Raw genomic sequence first — 20560 nt, 5'->3', positions numbered from 1 at the left:
CAGCCGCCCCCTCATCCCGGATCGCTTCTGCAGCTTACCGACCCGCGGCATGTACCGGGGGGGGTCCCGATCGGACCCCCGACCCCCGTCAAGCAGAGCACGTACAGGTACGTTGATGTGCCTGTCCGTGCCATTCTGCTGACGTAAATGTACATGAGCAGGTCGGCAAGTGGTTAAACCAGAACACAGAGTAATTACACAGGTTCTGGGGCTAATTTACTGTCGATAAGGCACCAAGTGAGTTTAATTAGCAGCAACTTAATCAGCCAGAGAACCTGTTTAATTAATATGTTTGTGCTTTTAAAGGGATGAGATGGCAACCCTAGAAAGATCAGAAAAAAAACAATGGCTGCGTAAGGCCAGCCCGGTGTCTATTCTGCACAAGGTATGGACAAGTACTGTGGGATCCATGCCTGGTTCATTTTAATGAATGTGAGCTTGTCCATATTGGCTCTGGACAGGCGGCTGCGCTTGTCTGTGATAACGCCCCCTGCCGTGCTAAATACACGTTCAGACAATACACTGGCCGCAGGGCAGGCCAGCACCTCCAAGGCGTAAAGGGCAAGCTCAGGCCATGTGCCCAATTTGGAGACCCAGAAGTTTAAGGGGGCATAACCGTCATTCAGTACGTGTAGGCGTGTGCACACATACTGCTCCACCATGTTGCTGAAATGCTGCCTCCTGCTAAAACGTTCCATATCAGCTGGTGGTGCTGTTTGTTGTGCCGTGCTGATAAAGCTTTTCCACATTTCGGCCATGCTAACCCTGCCTTCTGAGGTGCTGGCGGTGCCCCTGCTGCGTTGGCGACCTCTTCCTCCTCTTCTGCCTTCGCCTTCTGCTTCCACTGTGCCCCCGCTGCCAGGTGGGAATTGAACCAGCAGCACGTCTAACAGCGTGCGCTTGTACTCACGCATCTTGCGTTCACGCTCCAGTGAGGGGATTAAGGACGGTACATTGTCCTTGTAACGGGGATCCAGCAGCGTGGTCACGCCGGTCGTTGCGGAGACACTGCAGCATGTAATTGCTCATGTGTGCCAGGCTGCCCAGAGTCAACGAACAGCTGTCCTCTGTGGGAGGTGTATCATCTGTGTCCTCTGTATCCCCCCAGCCACGCACCAGTAATGGCCATGAGCTGGTCTGGATGCCATCCTGCTGTGAACATGGTTCCTCCTCCTCCTCCATGTCTTCCTCCTCCTCATCCTCCACCCCGTCATCCTCCAGAACTGTGCCCTTGCTGGACAATTGTGTACCTGGCCTTTGTTGGTACACGAACCCACCCTTGGAGCCACTTGTGAATGACTGCCCTGAAAGCCTTGCAAATGATCCCGATTCCTCCTCCTCCTCCTCCTGTGCCACATCCTCTTCCATCATCGCCCGCAGCGTTTTTTCAAGGAGGCATAGAACTGGGATAGTCACGCTGAGAGCGGAGTCATTGGCACTGGCCATGTTGGTGGAGTACTCAAAACAGCGCAACAAGGCACACAGGTCTCGCATGGAGGCCCAGTTATTGGTGGTAAAGTGGTTCTGTTCCGCAGAGCGACTCACGCGTGCGTGCTGCAGCTGGAACTCCACTATCGCCTGCTGCTGCTCGCACAGTCTGGCCAGCATGTGCAAGGTGGAGTTCCACCTTGTGTGCATATCACATATGAGGCGGTGAGCGGGAAGGCCGAAGTTACGCTGCAGCGCTGCCAGGCGAGCAGCAGCAGGGTGAGAACGCCAAAAGTGCGCACAGACGGCCCGCACATTCTGCAGCAGCTGTGGCATATCAGGGTAAGTTTTCAGGAAACTCTGCACCACCAAATTCAGCACATGCGCCAGGCAAGGGATGTGCGTCAAACCGGCTAGGCCCAGAGCTGCTACGAGATTTCGCCTGTTATCGCACACCACCAGGCCCGGCTTGAGGCTCACTGATGCCAACCACTCATCGGTCTGTTGTTCCATGTCCCTCCACAACTCCTGCGCGGTGTGTGGTTTTTCCCCCAAACAGGGAAGTTTTAAAACTGCCTGCTGGCGTTTACCCATGGCTGTACTGAAGTTGGTGGTGAATTTGTTACGCTGACTGGATGAGGAGGCGGTAGAGGATGAGGAAGCGGAGTAGAAGGAGTTAGGAACAGGAGGCAAACTGAAGCGCCCTGCAATCCTCGGTGGTGGAAGGACATGCGCCAAACTGCTATCCGCCTCAGGCCCAGCCGCCACTACATTTACCCAGTGCGCTGTTAGGGAGATATAACGTCCCTGACCGTGCTTACTGGTCCACGTATCCGTAGTTAGGTGGACCTTGGCACAGATGGCGTTGCGCAGTGCACACCTGATTTTGTCCCCCACTTGGTTGTGCAGGGAAGGGATGGCTCGCCTGGAAAAGTAGTGGTGGCTGGGCACGATGTACTGTGGGACAGCCAATGCCATCAGGCTTTTAAAACTCTGCGTCTCCACCAGACGGAATGACAGCATTTCAAAGGCCAGTCATTTTGAAATGCTGGCATTCAGGGCCAGGGATCGCGGGTGGGTAGAGGGGTACTTCCTCTTACGCTCCAGTGTTTGGGAGATGGAGAGCTGAATGCTTCCATGGGACATTGTGGAGATGTTTGGTGACCCAGGTGGTAGTGTTGCTTGCCGGTCCTCTAATTGAGGGGTGGCAGGTGGCACTGTCACTACGGAGGTGGATGAAGAGGCAGAGAGGCCCGAGACTGATGCAGAAGAGGAAGCAGGAGGAGCCAGAGACCTTTCTTGGTTTTTGAGGTGTCTACTTCACTGCAGCTCGTGCTTTGCACTTAGATGCCTGGTCATGCAGGTTTGTATAATATAAAATATTGCGCTAATTATTAACTTAATTATGCCAACCGTGCTGAAACAGTGATTCAAAAAAACAATATAAAAACAAATCCACAAAATGTGTCCAATTGTGTATAGGATGTGCACCAGTGTTTCAATTAAAACAACAACACCCAGTTCAGTGCAGTGATAGGATTAATCGATGTAATCACAAACACACTCCTGCTTCACAGATGGGGGGATCTCCTCCACACAGACACCGCTCATGAAAAGGAAAGGAGACAGCTCATTGCACAGATGGTATGGCACCAAAAAGAAACAAAAGATATTCCTCTAGAATGGCACACTCACGCTACCGCCGTTAAAACAAAGCATAGATATCCAATGCACCAATCCTCCATAGGGCCGCTCAGCTGATGTTGCATCTACTCATTCGGATCCACTGTCCGTCCCGCTCGTAGCTCCTCCCCCACGCGTTACGTCAATGGTCACTTGACTTACTCATGGGTCACTCCCCGTCAGTCCTCAGCTGTTGATATTTATAGTCAGTGAGGCTGACAGGTAAAAACGGGAGCGAAGGAGTGATTGCACATCGTCATCATTGCTGGCATTCAAAGGATTAAACATGCATTGTACACAATATCTAATGCATGTTAGCAATTTTAATAAGAACTTAAATGTTTAAAACTTTATCTAAAAACTTTACCGATTTTGGCATTAATAGACACTGAGGATATGCATCAAAGGCATAGCAGCCTCTAGTGGCTAAAAACAATATCACAGCTTATATTACAAAACCTTATCAAGCAATCAATTAGACACAGATATAATCGCATTATTAACATCCTTATAAATATACAATAAAAATCCCAAATATATTGCGGTTTTAAAACCATAAGTGCTCTAAGATTAAATTACAAATATGATTTAAAATTTAAAATTTAAAATTTAAAAATTAAAAAATGCAGAGAGGAATTCAGTATATATTAAAATAGATACATTATCACAAATACTTAATTAGTTATCAGAGATGAAACAATTGAGGTCGAATTCTATATTTAACCCATTGGGCGATAAAGACCTCATTTCGTGTATCCATCTTGATTCTGTTTGGCTTAAAGTCCGTACCATATGGCTACCTCTCCAATGGGGGTTATATTTAGCAATTGCCCAAAATTTGAGATCTTTAGGATTCATATTGTGGCACGAAGCGAAATGACGCGACACATTATGATTCGGAAAGCCCTTTTCAATATTTTGAACATGTTCCCTGAGCCTTTTCCATAGAGGTCTTTTTGTGCGACCAATGTACTGCAGAGAACACGAACATTGTAGAGCATAGACAACACCCTCCGTTCTGCATGTTATTAAGTCTTTTATTTGGTATTCCTTTTGTGTAACATTGGACGTAAAGCTGGAACATTTTTGACCATTAAAGTTGGTCTTTTTGCAGGCAAAACACCTTTTACAAGGAAAAAAGCCTTTTCCCTGAAAAAAGGTAAGAGTATTTGATTTGGTGGGGGGATCGGGTACATTTTTTGCCACCAAATCCCTCAAAGAGGGAGCACGTCTGTAGATTACCCTTGGCATACTTGGGAGTATACATTGCAGCTGTTGATCAGCTTGCAATATAGACCAATGCCGTTTGAAGATCAATTCCAGTTGTCTATGTTGGACACTATAGTCCAAAATTATTGGTATATTGTCATCCATGGTTTTGTTTGTGATCTTATCTTCAATTAGTGTCTCTCTCGGTATATCTAACACGTTTTTTATTTGCGTCTGTATGAAACTACTGTCATACCCTTTTTTGGTGAATCTCTCGCCAATCCAGTTGGCTTGTTCCAAATAGGTCTGAGGGTCGGTACAATTCCTGCGGATTCTTACTAACTGACCTTTCGGTATGTTGATGAGCCATGGATCATGATGGCAGCTATCTACCGGGATATAGCTGTTCCGTTCTACCGGTTTGAAAAAGGTTTTAGTAATGATCTTTTGAGCTTCAAGTGAAATTTCTAAGTCCAGAAATTGTATCTTTTTATCATTGATGGTATAGGTAAGTACAATGTTTTTCTGGTTAAGATTCAATTTCTCAAAGAATTGAACCAATGATTCCGCATCTCCCTTCCATATGAGGATACAATCATCAATGAATCTTTTATATAAAACCAATTGATCTGGCAAGTTCTGATAAATTGCAACTTCCTCCCACTCGGCCATAAAGACATTGGCAACACTAGGTGCATATTTGGCTCCCATGCCAATGCCATTTAATTGCCGATAATACTTTTGTCTATACCAAAAATAGTTATGTTGTAGGCCGAATGCCAAACATCTCAACACAAATCTATTCTGTCTAGACACAAGTGACCCAAATTTATTTAAAGCCCATTTCGATGCCTGGATTGCTTCTAAGTGATTTATAATAGTGTAGAGCGAGGACACATCAGCTGTTGCTAGTAGGTAGTTCTCCGATGTTTCAACCTTTACAGTATCCAAAATCTGGATCAAATGTTTAGTGTCCCTTAGGTAAGCCCTAGTTTGTGGGACCAAAGGTTGAATGAACTTATCTACATACTGTCCTAATCTTGCATTTATGGACTGAATACCGTTAATAATGGGTCTCCCTGGGGGTCTTAAAGGGTCCTTATGAATCTTCGGAATTGTGTATATAATGGGAACCCTACAATTATCAGGGACTAGGTACTTGGATTCTCTTTTATGGAGTACTCCTTTTTCCTTTCCTCTTTGTACCAAATCAATTAGTTCTTCCTTGTATTCATTTGTAGGATTTCCTCTCAATTTAATATATGTGCTGGAATCTTGCAGTTGGTTTTCCAATTCTTCATAATAGTATTCTTTTGAAAGTACCACTATAGCTCCTCCTTTGTCCGCAGGTCTAATTATGACCTGTTTGTTTTCCTCTAATTCTTTTATTCCTTTATGTATACTTGTGGAATCAGGGACTTTTTTTACTTTCAATTTGTCCAGGTCTCTGAGTACCAATTTATTGAAAACTTCAACATGTTCATTATTATGGACTTGGGGATTAAATAATGATTTATTCCTCAGTTGACTATGTTGAACTCTCCCCAAAGGATTTTGATCCTGTATTCCTTTAATAGGTTGGTTCATCATATATTTTTTGATATTAAGCTTCCTGGTATACTTCTGTATATCTACATAGACATCAAATTTGCTTAAGTTGCGTTTTGGTGCAAACTTAAGCCCTTTATCCAGAGTTAAAAGTTCCGTGCGTGTTAGTTCAATTCCACTAATATTGTAAATACCCTCCCCTACTAGACTTTTCTTCTTTTGTTGGATCTTGTATCCGCCTCTACATCCTCTCTTTCGTTTGGGCTTCGCATATGTGTCGTTTGATCGTACCGTGGGGGAGTTCTCTCGCTCCGACGATACTCTAAAAAAGACCGTGAATCATTTTCCTCTCTGTAATTCCCCAACGGTTCATATTTATTCAGCGTGGGTATGGGACTTCTTCTATTATCATACTGATAATAATCCCTGGGAGTTGAGCTCCCATAGTTATATTGTTGGGATAGTGGTCTAGATTGCTGTTGGGGATAGTTATCCCTCGGATCCCTACAGTCATGTGTATAGTACTGGTGATCCTGTTGGTAACCGTACTGTTGTCCCCCTTGGTAATCCTGTCGATTTTGTGGAGGTTTAGACTGTTTTTGATTATTCTTGTTCTTCCAAGCCGGTTTTCTCGGAGATTTAGATCTTGGTTTCTGATTGTTCTTATTCCCCCACCAGGGTTTTGGGGTTCTTGGTTCATTGTGATCATTTCTTGATGATCTTGGTGGATTGCTGGAACCATAGCCATTAGGGTTGTCCCTATACAATCTACCATTCTCACCTCCATTACTACCAGTGGGTTCCGGAGATCTATATCTCATCTCTCTCCTTGGGGAAACTATTCGAACCTCCCTATCCGGGGATGATGAAATTGATCCCCTATTGCTAATAATGAACATGTTGAAGTTTTCAATAAATTGGTACTCAGAGACCTGGACAAATTGAAAGTAAAAAAAGTCCCTGATTCCACAAGTATACATAAAGGAATAAAAGAATTAGAGGAAAACAAACAGGTCATAATTAGACCTGCGGACAAAGGAGGAGCTATAGTGGTACTTTCAAAAGAATACTATTATGAAGAATTGGAAAACCAACTGCAAGATTCCAGCACATATATTAAATTGAGAGGAAATCCTACAAATGAATACAAGGAAGAACTAATTGATTTGGTACAAAGAGGAAAGGAAAAAGGAGTACTCCATAAAAGAGAATCCAAGTACCTAGTCCCTGATAATTGTAGGGTTCCCATTATATACACAATTCCGAAGATTCATAAGGACCCTTTAAGACCCCCAGGGAGACCCATTATTAACGGTATTCAGTCCATAAATGCAAGATTAGGACAGTATGTAGATAAGTTCATTCAACCTTTGGTCCCACAAACTAGGGCTTACCTAAGGGACACTAAACATTTGATCCAGATTTTGGATACTGTAAAGGTTGAAACATCGGAGAACTACCTACTAGCAACAGCTGATGTGTCCTCGCTCTACACTATTATAAATCACTTAGAAGCAATCCAGGCATCGAAATGGGCTTTAAATAAATTTGGGTCACTTGTGTCTAGACAGAATAGATTTGTGTTGAGATGTTTGGCATTCGGCCTACAACATAACTATTTTTGGTATAGACAAAAGTATTATCGGCAATTAAATGGCATTGGCATGGGAGCCAAATATGCACCTAGTGTTGCCAATGTCTTTATGGCCGAGTGGGAGGAAGTTGCAATTTATCAGAACTTGCCAGATCAATTGGTTTTATATAAAAGATTCATTGATGATTGTATCCTCATATGGAAGGGAGATGCGGAATCATTGGTTCAATTCTTTGAGAAATTGAATCTTAACCAGAAAAACATTGTACTTACCTATACCATCAATGATAAAAAGATACAATTTCTGGACTTAGAAATTTCACTTGAAGCTCAAAAGATCATTACTAAAACCTTTTTCAAACCGGTAGAACGGAACAGCTATATCCCGGTAGATAGCTGCCATCATGATCCATGGCTCATCAACATACCGAAAGGTCAGTTAGTAAGAATCCGCAGGAATTGTACCGACCCTCAGACCTATTTGGAACAAGCCAACTGGATTGGCGAGAGATTCACCAAAAAAGGGTATGACAGTAGTTTCATACAGACGCAAATAAAAAACGTGTTAGATATACCGAGAGAGACACTAATTGAAGATAAGATCACAAACAAAACCATGGATGACAATATACCAATAATTTTGGACTATAGTGTCCAACATAGACAACTGGAATTGATCTTCAAACGGCATTGGTCTATATTGCAAGCTGATCAACAGCTGCAATGTATACTCCCAAGTATGCCAAGGGTAATCTACAGACGTGCTCCCTCTTTGAGGGATTTGGTGGCAAAAAATGTACCCGATCCCCCCACCAAATCAAATACTCTTACCTTTTTTCAGGGAAAAGGCTTTTTTCCTTGTAAAAGGTGTTTTGCCTGCAAAAAGACCAACTTTAATGGTCAAAAATGTTCCAGCTTTACGTCCAATGTTACACAAAAGGAATACCAAATAAAAGACTTAATAACATGCAGAACGGAGGGTGTTGTCTATGCTCTACAATGTTCGTGTTCTCTGCAGTACATTGGTCGCACAAAAAGACCTCTATGGAAAAGGCTCAGGGAACATGTTCAAAATATTGAAAAGGGCTTTCCGAATCATAATGTGTCGCGTCATTTCGCTTCGTGCCACAATATGAATCCTAAAGATCTCAAATTTTGGGCAATTGCTAAATATAACCCCCATTGGAGAGGTAGCCATATGGTACGGACTTTAAGCCAAACAGAATCAAGATGGATACACGAAATGAGGTCTTTATCGCCCAATGGGTTAAATATAGAATTCGACCTCAATTGTTTCATCTCTGATAACTAATTAAGTATTTGTGATAATGTATCTATTTTAATATATACTGAATTCCTCTCTGCATTTTTTAATTTTGAAATTTTAAATTTTAAATTTTAAATCATATTTGTAATTTAATCTTAGAGCACTTATGGTTTTAAAACCGCAATATATTTGGGATTTTTATTGTATATTTATAAGGATGTTAATAATGCGATTATATCTGTGTCTAATTGATTGCTTGATAAGGTTTTGTAATATAAGCTGTGATATTGTTTTTAGCCACTAGAGGCTGCTATGCCTTTGATGCATATCCTCAGTGTCTATTAATGCCAAAATCGGTAAAGTTTTTAGATAAAGTTTTAAACATTTAAGTTCTTATTAAAATTGCTAACATGCATTAGATATTGTGTACAATGCATGTTTAATCCTTTGAATGCCAGCAATGATGACGATGTGCAATCACTCCTTCGCTCCCGTTTTTACCTGTCAGCCTCACTGACTATAAATATCAACAGCTGAGGACTGACGGGGAGTGACCCATGAGTAAGTCAAGTGACCATTGACGTAACGCGTGGGGGAGGAGCTACGAGCGGGACAGACAGTGGATCCGAATGAGTAGATGCAACATCAGCTGAGCGGCCCTATGGAGGATTGGTGCATTGGATATCTATGCTTTGTTTTAACGGCGGTAGCGTGAGTGTGCCATTCTAGAGGAATATCTTTTGTTTCTTTTTGGTGCCATACCATCTGTGCAATGAGCTGTCTCCTTTCCTTTTCATGAGCGGTGTCTGTGTGGAGGAGATCCCCCCATCTGTGAAGCAGGAGTGTGTTTGTGATTACATCGATTAATCCTATCACTGCACTGAACTGGGTGTTGTTGTTTTAATTGAAACACTGGTGCACATCCTATACACAATTGGACACATTTTGTGGATTTGTTTTTATATTGTTTTTTTGAATCACTGTTTCAGCACGGTTGGCATAATTAAGTTAATAATTAGCGCAATATTTTATATTATACACATCTTTACTTTGTTTGACCCACTACCAAATATTTTTGCAGCTTTTTATTATTTGGTGATTTATTAATGTTATAATTTTTGAGTATTTAATTTAGCGCTGTAGTTATTTTTTACATATTTTCACTGGTCATGCAGGTTGTGCTCAGGTTGAGAACGTTTATGCCTCGCTTCAGGCTCTGATTGCACAACGTGCAAACCACGCGCGTCTTGTAATCAGCACATTGTGTGAAGAACTGCCACGCTAGGGAACTCCTTGGACCTGGCTTTGGTGTGCTCGGTCCCTTGCTGCGTTGGGCAGTAGCAGGCATACTGTCTAGGGGACGGACGCTCTGCTTTGGCACCCTGCTCCCTCTTCTACTGTGCTGGTGGCTCTGTGCGGCCACCGCCTCTTCCTCCGAACTACACGGGTCACCTGCATGAGGTTGATTTCATGTCGGGTGGCGGACCTCATCGTCCTGCACATCATCTTCCACCCAGTCTTCACCACTGCCCTCCTTGTCGGTCTGCACAATTGCAAAAGCACCAGCAGTTGGCAAATGTGTTTCATCATCATCCAAGATGTGCTGTGATGGTCCCCCCATGTACTCATCTTGAAATATAAGTGGTTGGGCATCGGTGCACTCAATCTCTTCCCCTTCTGGGGATGGGCTAGGTGGATGGCCCTGGGAACACATGCTAACAGATTTATCAAAAAGAAGAAGAGACTGCGGCATGCTTTGGGGCTCAGACTGCTTGGCTGATTTGCAAGGGGGTGAGGTGAAAGACTGATGGTGGACATCGGCTGCAGGCGCCACCTCTGAACTTTCAACACAAAACTGGTTAGAAAACAATGTGAAGGAACTGGAGGCACTGTCAGCAACCCAATCTACTACCGCCTGTTCTGCTTCTGGCCTCAACATTCGTAGAGCTGGATTAGGCCCGACCAAATACCGCTGCAGGCTCTGTCGGCTACTCGCACCTGAGAAAGGTGTTTTACTTGTGCGTGTAGCTGGCACAGATCGACCACGTCCTCTCCCTGTAACAGGAGCTCCACCAGCAGCACCACGACCGCGGCCACGTCCCTTATTTGAAGTTTTCCTCATATTTCTCAAATTTAGGGTCTTGCCCTAATTTTGAGAAATTTTAAATACAAAAATAGTGTAATATGGTGAAATAGGCAGAGATTCACCTATATATTTCTCTACCTATAGCAAGAAGCAGGAACCCAGCCCTAAACAATTGTACTGCACAGACAGTATATGACAGGGGACAGGTAGAGTGTGCTGGTGAAATGGGCAGAGATTTGCCTATATATTTATCTACCTAGAGCAAGAAGCAGGTAACCCAGCCCTAAACAATTGTACTGCACAGACAGTATATGACAGGGGACAGGTAGAGTGTGCTGGTGAAATGGGCAGAGATTCACCTATATATTTCTCTACCAAGAGCAAGAAGCAGGTAACCCAGCCCTAAACAATTGTACAGCACAGACAGTATATGACAGGGGACAGGTAGAGTGTGCTGGTGAAATGGGCAGAGATTCACCTATATATTTCTCTACCTATACCAAGAAGCAGGTAACCCAGCCCTAAACAATGTACTATATGAAGCAGATGTCACAGAAATCAAGAGTGCTGGTTTAGATTTCTGAAGCAGCATACACCTCACTGACACTGTCCCTCAAAATCCGGAGCCTGTCCCTACCATTGCTACACCAGACTGACAAGCGGCCCATAAACCATAAGATGATAATGATGTCAAAGAAATAAATAGTGCTTGGTTAGATTTCTGAAGCAGGATCAAACCTCACTGACACTGTCCCTAAGAATCATTCAGCAGCCTCTCCCTGTCATAACTAGAGCGGAGTTCTATGAATAAAGAATGCTTGTTTAGATGTATGAAGCAGGATCAAACCTCACTGACACTGTCCCTAAGAATCATTCAGCAGCCTCTCCCTGTCATAACTAGAGCGGAGTTCTATGAATAAAGAATGCTTGTTTAGATGTATGAAGCAGGATCAAACCTCACTGACACTGTCCCTAAGCAGCAGAATCAGCAGCCTTTCCCTATCATAACTAAAGCAGAGTGACGATCTGTGCTGTGTGCCTCTATCTAATATAGAGGCTGGTCACATGATGGGTCACATGCTGCACTGGCCAATCACAGCCATGCCATAAGTAGGCATGACTGTGGTCAGTTCCCAGTCACAGTAGTAAAACGAATGGCGATTGGCTGCCGTGCAGCACGCCAAAACATACCCGAACTCCGAACCCCAACCCGGACTTTTTCCAATTATTCGGGTTTGGGAGCAAAAAAAACCCAAAGTCCGTACCGAACCCGAACTTTACAGTTCGGGTTCGCTCAACCCTAGTCGAGACGTATTAACATAAAACATGCCCCCATCTCATCCGTTTGAATTGCGCGCCCTTACGCCGACACAGTTACACTACGCCGCCGTAGCTTACGGCGCAAATTATTTCAGGATAGGGAAAATACGCTGAAAGTTACAGCGGCGTAGTGTATCTGAGATACGCTACGCAATGCGGGACGTAAAAATGTGCGGAGGTACGTGGATCTGGCCCATACAGGTTTATTATTTACTATATTTATGTGTGGTTATATATGTGGATAATTTCACATATGGCTCATAATGTTTTATGACTATTTGCACAATTGATTGGTTGTGTTTTGGTTGTCACACTGGTTCACTATAGCCATGCACTTTTATGCTAGCAGCTTATAGATCTTTTAACTAAGTGCAGTGATTTTTGTTTTTTCAAAAAGTAGGAAATGGGAGAGAATCACAATGTTTATAGACATTACCTGCCAGTCTTCCCAGGCCTCCATTTCCTAGGCCAGCATCCTCTTCGATATCCTCCAGATCTTCCATGTCCAAACCAAGCTAAAGAGAGTCACATATGTTTAAGTGCAACATGAAATCATCAGCAATATACACCTCATCATAGTGCCTCAAGAACTAAGAGCTGTAATAACCTCTTTACAACTGAAATATTGTAAAAAAAAAAAAAAATATATAAAAACCGTGGTGATTATCTATTTCTGGAGCTTCCTTTAACCACTTAAGCCCCGGACCATTATGCAGCTTAAAGGGGATGTGCCATGAAAAAAAAATATTAAAAGCCAGCAGCTACAAATACTGCAGCTGCTGACTTTTAATATTAGGACACTTACCTGTCCTGGAGTCCAGCGCCGTCCGCAGCAGAGGACGAGCGATCACTCGTCACTCTGCTGCTCCCCCAGGCCATCCTCAGTGAGGGAACCAGGAAGTGAAGCGCTCCGGCTTCACTACCCGGTTCCCTACGGCGCATGCGCGAGTTGCGCTGCGCCGCTGATTGGCTCCCGCTGTGCTCTGGGAGCCGAGTGTTCCCAGAGCACAACGGGGGGAGGATGGGAGGTGACGTCATGCCCGCAGTTTTCCCGAAACGGTGTGGCCGGAAGTGGGTGCAAATACCTGTCTTTAGACAGGTATCTGCAACCCCCTCCCCCCTGAAAGGTGTCAAATGTGACACCGGAGGGGGGGAGGTTCCGATCAGCGTGAGTTCCACTTTAGGGTGGAGCTCCGCTTTAAAGACCAGGGGCCAGATCCACAAAGTACTTACGCCGGCGTATCTATTGATACGCCGCGTAAGTTCTACGAAGCCCCGTCGTATCATTGTTTCGTATCCACAAAACAAGATACGACTGAATGTGGGCTCGATCCAACTGACGTATGTCTTAGTACGCCGTCAGATCTTAGGTGCATATTTACGCTGGCCGCTCGATGGCGCTTCCGTTGATTTCCGCATAGAGCATGCAAATAAGCTAGATACGCCGATCCTCAAACGTACGTCCGCATGGCGCATTTTTTTACGTCTATGAGGCGTACGCAATGTTAAGTATGGACGTCGGGACAGCGTAGAATTTTCCGTTGTTTGCGTAAAACGTTCGCGAATAGGGCTTTGCGTAAATTACGTTCACGTCGAAAGCATTGACTATTTGTGACGTGATTTCGAGCATGCGCACTGGGATACCCCCACGGACGGCGCATGCGCCGTTAAAAAAAAATGTCATTTACGTGGGGTCAAGATGAATTAACATAAAACACGCCCACATCTTAGTCATTTGAATTCCGCGCCCTTACGCCGACACATTTACACTACGCCGCTGTAACTTACGGCGCAAATTCTTTATGGATACGGAAATTACGCTCTAAGTTACGGCGGCGAAATGTATCTGAGATACGCTACGCCTGCCTAAAGATAGGCAGATCTTTGTGGATCTGGCCCTATACCACTTTTTGCGATTCGGCACTGCGTCGCTTTAACTGACAATTGCGCGGTCGTGCGATGTGGCTTCCAAACAAAATTGGCGTTTTTTTCCCCCACAAATAGAGCTTTCTTTTGGTGGTATTTGATTACCTCTGCGGTTTTTATGTTTTGCGCTATAAACAAAAATATAGCGAATATTTTGAAAAAAATTCTATATATTTTTTTTACTTTTTGCTATAATAAATATACCCCACAACATATATATATATATATATATATTTTTTCCTCAGTTTAGGCTGATACGTATTCTTCTACATATTTTTGGTAAACCTAAATAGGGAATAGCTTTATTGCATTTTTAATAATACATTTTTTCTTCTAGTAATGGCAGCGATTTTTATTGTGACTGCGACATTATGGTGGACACATCGGACACTTTTGACACTATTTTGGGACCATTGTCATTTTTTACAGTGAACAGTGCTATAAAAATGCACTGGTTACTGTAAAAATGACACTGGCAGTGAAGGGGTTAACCAGGAGCGGGGACGCTGTAGAGGTTAAGTGTGCCCTAATCATTCAGCGAGTCTCTATTATAATCACTGTGGGGGGGTGTGGCTGGGTGTGTGACATCACTGATCGTTGTTTCCTGTGACAGGGAACAGACTATCAGTGACAGTCTGACTAGGAAGCACGGGGAGAGGTTTGTTTACACTTACCTCTCCCCGTTCTTCCTCTCTGTGACCCGATCGTAGGACACTGGCGGTGATCAGGTCTGCTGTTCCCGCGGGGACGGTCACGGCTGGGATCTTAAAGAGGACCTTGTCATGACCCACGGCTGGGATCATAAAGGGAATGTACATGTACGCCCTTGGGCCCAGCCGTGCCATTTTGTCGACATATATCGTGTGGCGGTCCTCAATTGGTTAAAGTGGATGTAAACCAGGTGATAAACAGGGATGAAACTAATTTTCCTACATCCCTACAGCTGTATATACTGTTTAGAAAGTGTACATTGTGTTAGGAGATTTTCTCTTCCTGTTCAACGCTACAGTGAAGAATGGGCATACAGCCAAAGCAGCTGTTTGGAGGAAAGGCACAGACCCCCTCTCCACACAGGGAGAGACTTTCAGCTCTGTTCGTTGAATCGTTCAGGGCTCTGCTAATCTATTTACAGCATTCTCCCCAACACAAAACTCAGGCTGCTTTTATCACATGTGACGGAAACCTTGTCAGGAGTTATAAGGCTAATAACAGAAGAACGAAAATAACGAAGCAGAAGACAGCTACAGTACGGTAGAGTGACCAGTAGAGTGACCAGATGTCCCCGATTTCCTGGGGACAGTCCCCGGACTGAGGACACTGTCCCCAGACCAAGTCTGTCCCCGGATTTAGGGGCGGTGCCAGCTAGCAACTTGGGGTTGCTCAAGCACTCTCACAAACTCTTTAAGCACCCCCAACAGCACCCCCAAAATTCACATACCAGTTCTTGTATGTGTCACAAAAAAGGGTAAAGTGAAAGTCTGCCTGCCGACTTTTTTTTTTTTTTAAATACATTTTTATTGGAATTTTCACAGTACATTGAAGTTAGGTAAAATAATTTGATCCGTATACAGTCATGTACAAGGAAAAAAAAAATAACAACAAAAACAAGAATAAAAAAAATAGGAATATAAAATAGAAATAAAAGAACAATTAAACCAATGGTACAGTGATTACCTGTATAACAATGTTACATTAGCAGGAGGATGTGACAGTACAAAACCTAGTGCTTGAAGGAGCGGAAGCAACATTTGGAGCATTAGAAATGCAAACAAACAGTAACCTCGGATATTAAACTGGCTGCTGAGGTGGCAATGGGTGATATTCACAGAGAAAAGGGATGAAGGAGTCACGAACGTCAAGGAGTAACTAGCATATGGTGCCATGGTTCAGGGTGGCAGAAACACAAAAGGGTCAGACAGATTGGATACTTTGAGGCTGCCTAGCGAGTTTGCAAGGTTCTGTTTGAGATACCAATCTGTATAGCGGAATGGTTGCATGAGTGTTTGCAAATCCTCTTGGTCGAAGGAATGTTCCATGAATTTTCACCATCTCGTAAAGAATCGTGAGGTGGACCGAAAGTTCAACACAATGGTGTCCAACCTCTCCAGATAGAAAAGTGACATTAGGGCTTTTTTCACCGCTGGTAATTTTGGCGGTGTTGGGTTGATCCAATGGGACATTATAGTCCTGCGGGCCACCAGAAGGCAGACATGCGTCCAGTAAGAGATGGGAAGCGAGCTCTTTGTCGGGGGTGGGTCAGATCCAGGGGCAGACTGGGCCAGTAGACCTGGGCTGCTCTGATATGCTGTGCAAAGGCTGCCTTGTCGCCAGCTCAGGACCGCACATGCACAGTATTTGAACTGGCCTAGTGCGGCAGCTATATCCAGCATTGTGTGCAGCGATGCCTTCTCTCTCTCACAGCCAACAGTCTGTGTTACAGAGCCCAGCCCCTCCCTCCTCCACACAATTGGCTGGCAGAGGCTGCTCTCTCTTTCCCCGCCCACACTATGGCCAGCCTGTGTGCTGACTGGGAAGATGATGTGTGGGTGGGAAGTTCAATCTGAGCAGTCGGCTCGAATGCAGTGAGTTTCCTGGGACCATACAAGTAAAGTAGGTGAGCTTCTCCACCCTCCCCCTCTCTGCAGCTAAAACGTTTTTTTCTAGCAGCCTGTGACAGACACTACCCAGGTGTTATGGTGTGGGCTCACACTGGTATCCTGCAGTTTGTCTTCCTGCATGTTGCCCCTATTCCCATAGAGGTTGCACATTTTTACTGCATGTTCTGAAGTGCACAAAATGTCCTGAATGCTGCATCTTTGGTGCAATTCCATAAAATGCAGCAAAAATGTGCAACCTGGGGGACTATGACTGTGGAAATCTGGCAGTACCCCAGTGTAAGCCCAAAGACTTGTATACACTTGCAGCAGGAACTGCCACTTCACTGAAAAGTGACAGGCAGAGGAGGTGATATCACATTTCCTCCCTGCCTGTTTTAACACCCTAAATGCCAATTCCTCCAGGTAATGGCACGGTTCACTTTTGAACTCCACCTTGTTTCCATTACTCTCAGTAGGTATTAGATGTGTTCTCACCTTATTGTTTGCACATCTAATACCTAAAGAGTTCTGGAAATAAGGTGGAGTAAAAAATGAATTTCTACACCCAAGTGGAGCATTTCTTTCACAAGATTTGAGGGTATTATTAAACCCAAAGGCTGGTTGACTTAGGCCACCATAGACAGATTGAAATTCTGCTGGTTCAGCAGAAAGTTCAATCCATCTATGTGCAGAATGTGGTTGTACAGAATTCAATCTATCAATTGACAACCAGCGTGTCTTTTTTTTTTTTGGCAATCACTGCTGGCTGCTATAGCTGCCAGCAGTGATTACTGTATTCTGATGGCTGGAAAACTTTCAACCCCACAGAGAGTGACCCCTTTGCACTGCCCCCACAGAGAGTGACCCCTTCGCACTGCCCCCACAGAGTGACCGCTTCACACTGCCCCCACAGAGAGTGACCGCTTCGCACTGCCCCCACAGAGAGTGACCGCTTCGCACTGCCCCCACAGAGAGTGACCGCTTCGCACTGCCCCCACAGAGAGTGACCACTTCGCACTGCCCCCACAGAGAGTGACCCCTTTGCACTGCCCCCACAGAGAGTGACCCCTTTGCACTGCCCCCACAGAGAGTGACCGCTTCGCACTGCCCCCACAGAGAGTGAGCGCTTCGCACTGTGGGCAATGTGGAGCAGTATCATTCTCTGTGCAGGCAGTGTCAAGCGGTCTCTCTCTCTCTCTGTGCAGGAAGTGTCAAGCGATCTCTCTCTCTGTGCAGGAAGTGTCAAGCAATCTCTCTCTCTCTGTGCAGGAAGTGTCAAGCGATCTCTCTCTCTGTGCAGGAAGTGTCAAGCAGTCTCTCTCACTGTGCAGGAAGTGTCAAGCGATCTCTCTCTCTCTCTGTGCAGGAAGTGTCAAGCAGTCTCTCTCTCTCTGTGCAGGAAGTGTCAAGCAGTCTCTCTCTCTCTGTGCAGGAAGTGTCAAGCGGTCTCTCTTTCTCTGTGCAGGAAGTTTCAAGTGGTCTCTCTCTCTGTGCAGGAAGTTTCAAGTGGTCTCTCTCTCTCCCTCTGTGCAGGCAGTGTCAAGCAGTCTCTCGCTCTGGGCAGGCAGTGTCAAATGGTCTCTCTCTTTCGGGGACAATATGGAGCAGTCTCCCCTCCTCTCTCTCTCTCTGTGGGAGGAATTTGGTGTAGGTGGATGGTGAGCCAATTCGGTGGTTCATTGGGCCAAGTGACTGGACTTGCACGCCAGGCCTAAGGCTGCCAGCCCTCCCCTGGTCAGATCCATAACAGGTAATGTCTGGGGACCCGTATTTTGGCAATCTTGTAGATAAAGGACAACACAGAATCCCAGTATTTAACAATAGGTTTGCTCCCAGAAGTGGTGGAGCAGCGTCGGGCAAGGGGTGGAACACCAAGGGCACCGCTCCTGGGTTGGTTCAGCTTTGTTGATACGAAAAGGGTAGTATGCTCTATGAATAGTTTTGAATTGGGTCTCACGCCATGTTTCCGAAATGACGAGTTTGTGCACTCGCCTGTAATCTTCAAGGATTTTCTCCGAAAGGTCCTCATCCTCAAATATTTGGGACCATTTCTGAAAGGGCTTAAGACGATATTTGGCAGACTGATGTTCAATAAGGTGAGAGTATAGGGTGGAGATGGAGTAGTCACTCCCGTGTAGTACAGCATCAATAAAGGACTTTTGCAGGGGATCAGTCCCAGGGCCGTAGCATGAGCGTAAATAACTGACCAATTGGTGGTAGAAGAAGGCATGTGTTGCTGGTAGAGAGAATTCCCTTGACAGGGTTTGAAATTATTTAAACTTGCCAGGGGCATTGAGATACATCCATGAAATGTTGGTAAGGCCCCTAATGTTCCACTGTTCAAAGGCTTTGTGCAAAGTGGACGGGAGGAACATTGGGTTGCCGAGTATTGGCAGGTGGCATGAAACGCTGGAGGGCAACCCGAGCAGCCTCCACACCTCCCTCCAGGCTATAATTGTATCCCAGAGGCACGTCGGTAATTTGTTGGGATTCGAATGAAGAATGGCTGGTAGAGTATATGGGAAGGTCGAGGCACCCCCGAGCACGGTATTGGAGTATTTAGATCTGTCAGATAACCAATCAAGGCCCTGCCTAAGTAAGCATGCAAGATTATAAAAACGGATATTGGGCAGGCCCGCCCCACCCTCAGACTTCGGGAGACATCGTTTTTGCAGGGCAATGCGCAGTTTCTTGCGAGACCATAGGAAGGCAGACAATGCTTTATGGATCTTTGTTACATCAGAATGTTTCAATAAGAGAGGTATGGTCTGCATAGGATAGAGTAGGCATGCAAACGACACCATTTTAAAGAGGTGACATCTCCCAAAGAGCGAGAGGGGGAGGGCCGCCCAATCTTCCAGCTCCTTCACAATTTTAGATATTAACGGTGGGAAGTTAAGTGTATATAAGGTGGAAGGTTCTCGGCTGATGTGAATGCCCAGATACGTAATGTGTTGCGCCGCTATGGCGAAGGGGAATTGAAGTCGCCATTTGGCAGCCATCTTGGGGTGAAGCGATAAAATGTTGCTTTTGTCAAAATTAATTCGAAAACCTGAACACAGTCTGAAAGTATGAAATAGTTGCCGTAACCTGTCAAATTCAGCGAGGGGTTGTGTGGAAAATAACAATATGTCGTCTGCAAATAGGGCGGAACGAAGAGATTGGGGACCTATTGTAATGCCACTGACCCCGTCAGGTGAATTGAGTAGTCGGGATAAAGGCTCGATAGCAATATTGAAAAGTAGAGGGGAAAGGGGGCATCCTTGTCTCGTTTCTTTCGTCAGGGGGATCGTGTCAGAGATAAAGTCGGGAGTGACCAGACGCGCAGTAGGGGATTCATACATTCGCTGTAGAAATCGCACAACTGGACCCGAGAAACCAAAATCCGTCATCACCCGGAACAGACAGGACCAACTGATATTGTCAAAGGCCTTCTCGGCATCGAGTGACAATATGGCAACGTCTTGGTCTGGGTTCATTTTAGCATATTCCAACGCCATTACAACCTTCCGTATATTTAGAGTGGCTGAGCGTCCCTGGACAAATCCTAACTGTGCCGGGTGTAGCATTAAGGAAAGTAGGTGGGCTAAGCGGGATGCAATAATCTTGGATAGTATTTTTACATCCACATTGATTAGTGAAATTGGGCGGTATGATCCCGGAAGTGAGGGGTCCTTACCTTTTTTGGCCAGCAATCTAATATGTGCCTGCGTGCCCGTAGGGAGTTAGGGGCCCCCATGCCACATGTTTGCATATACATGCTTCAGGGTATCAGGAATAAAGTCTTTAGTTAGTTTATAAAATTCGGCCGTGTAAACGTCCGGGCCTGGAGCTTTAGCAGAGGTCAAGAATTTGATCATCTGTTGGATATCTCCAACAGTTATGGGTGCGTTAAGAGCAGC

At 44.9% G+C, this 20560-nt stretch overlaps 1 pseudogene; it reads right to left on the bottom strand.

Annotated features, from left to right (window-relative positions):
- Positions 1-20560, bottom strand: part of LOC120917474 — a 1233721-nt pseudogene that overhangs the window by 1074478 nt on the left and 138683 nt on the right.

The sequence above is a fragment of the Rana temporaria genome, chromosome 11, assembly GCF_905171775.1.
Source record: "Rana temporaria chromosome 11, aRanTem1.1, whole genome shotgun sequence".
Lineage (NCBI taxonomy): Eukaryota > Metazoa > Chordata > Amphibia > Anura > Ranidae > Rana > Rana temporaria.
The sequence above is the reverse complement of the archived record's forward strand: the minus strand, read 5'-3'. Positions and strand labels throughout refer to the sequence as shown.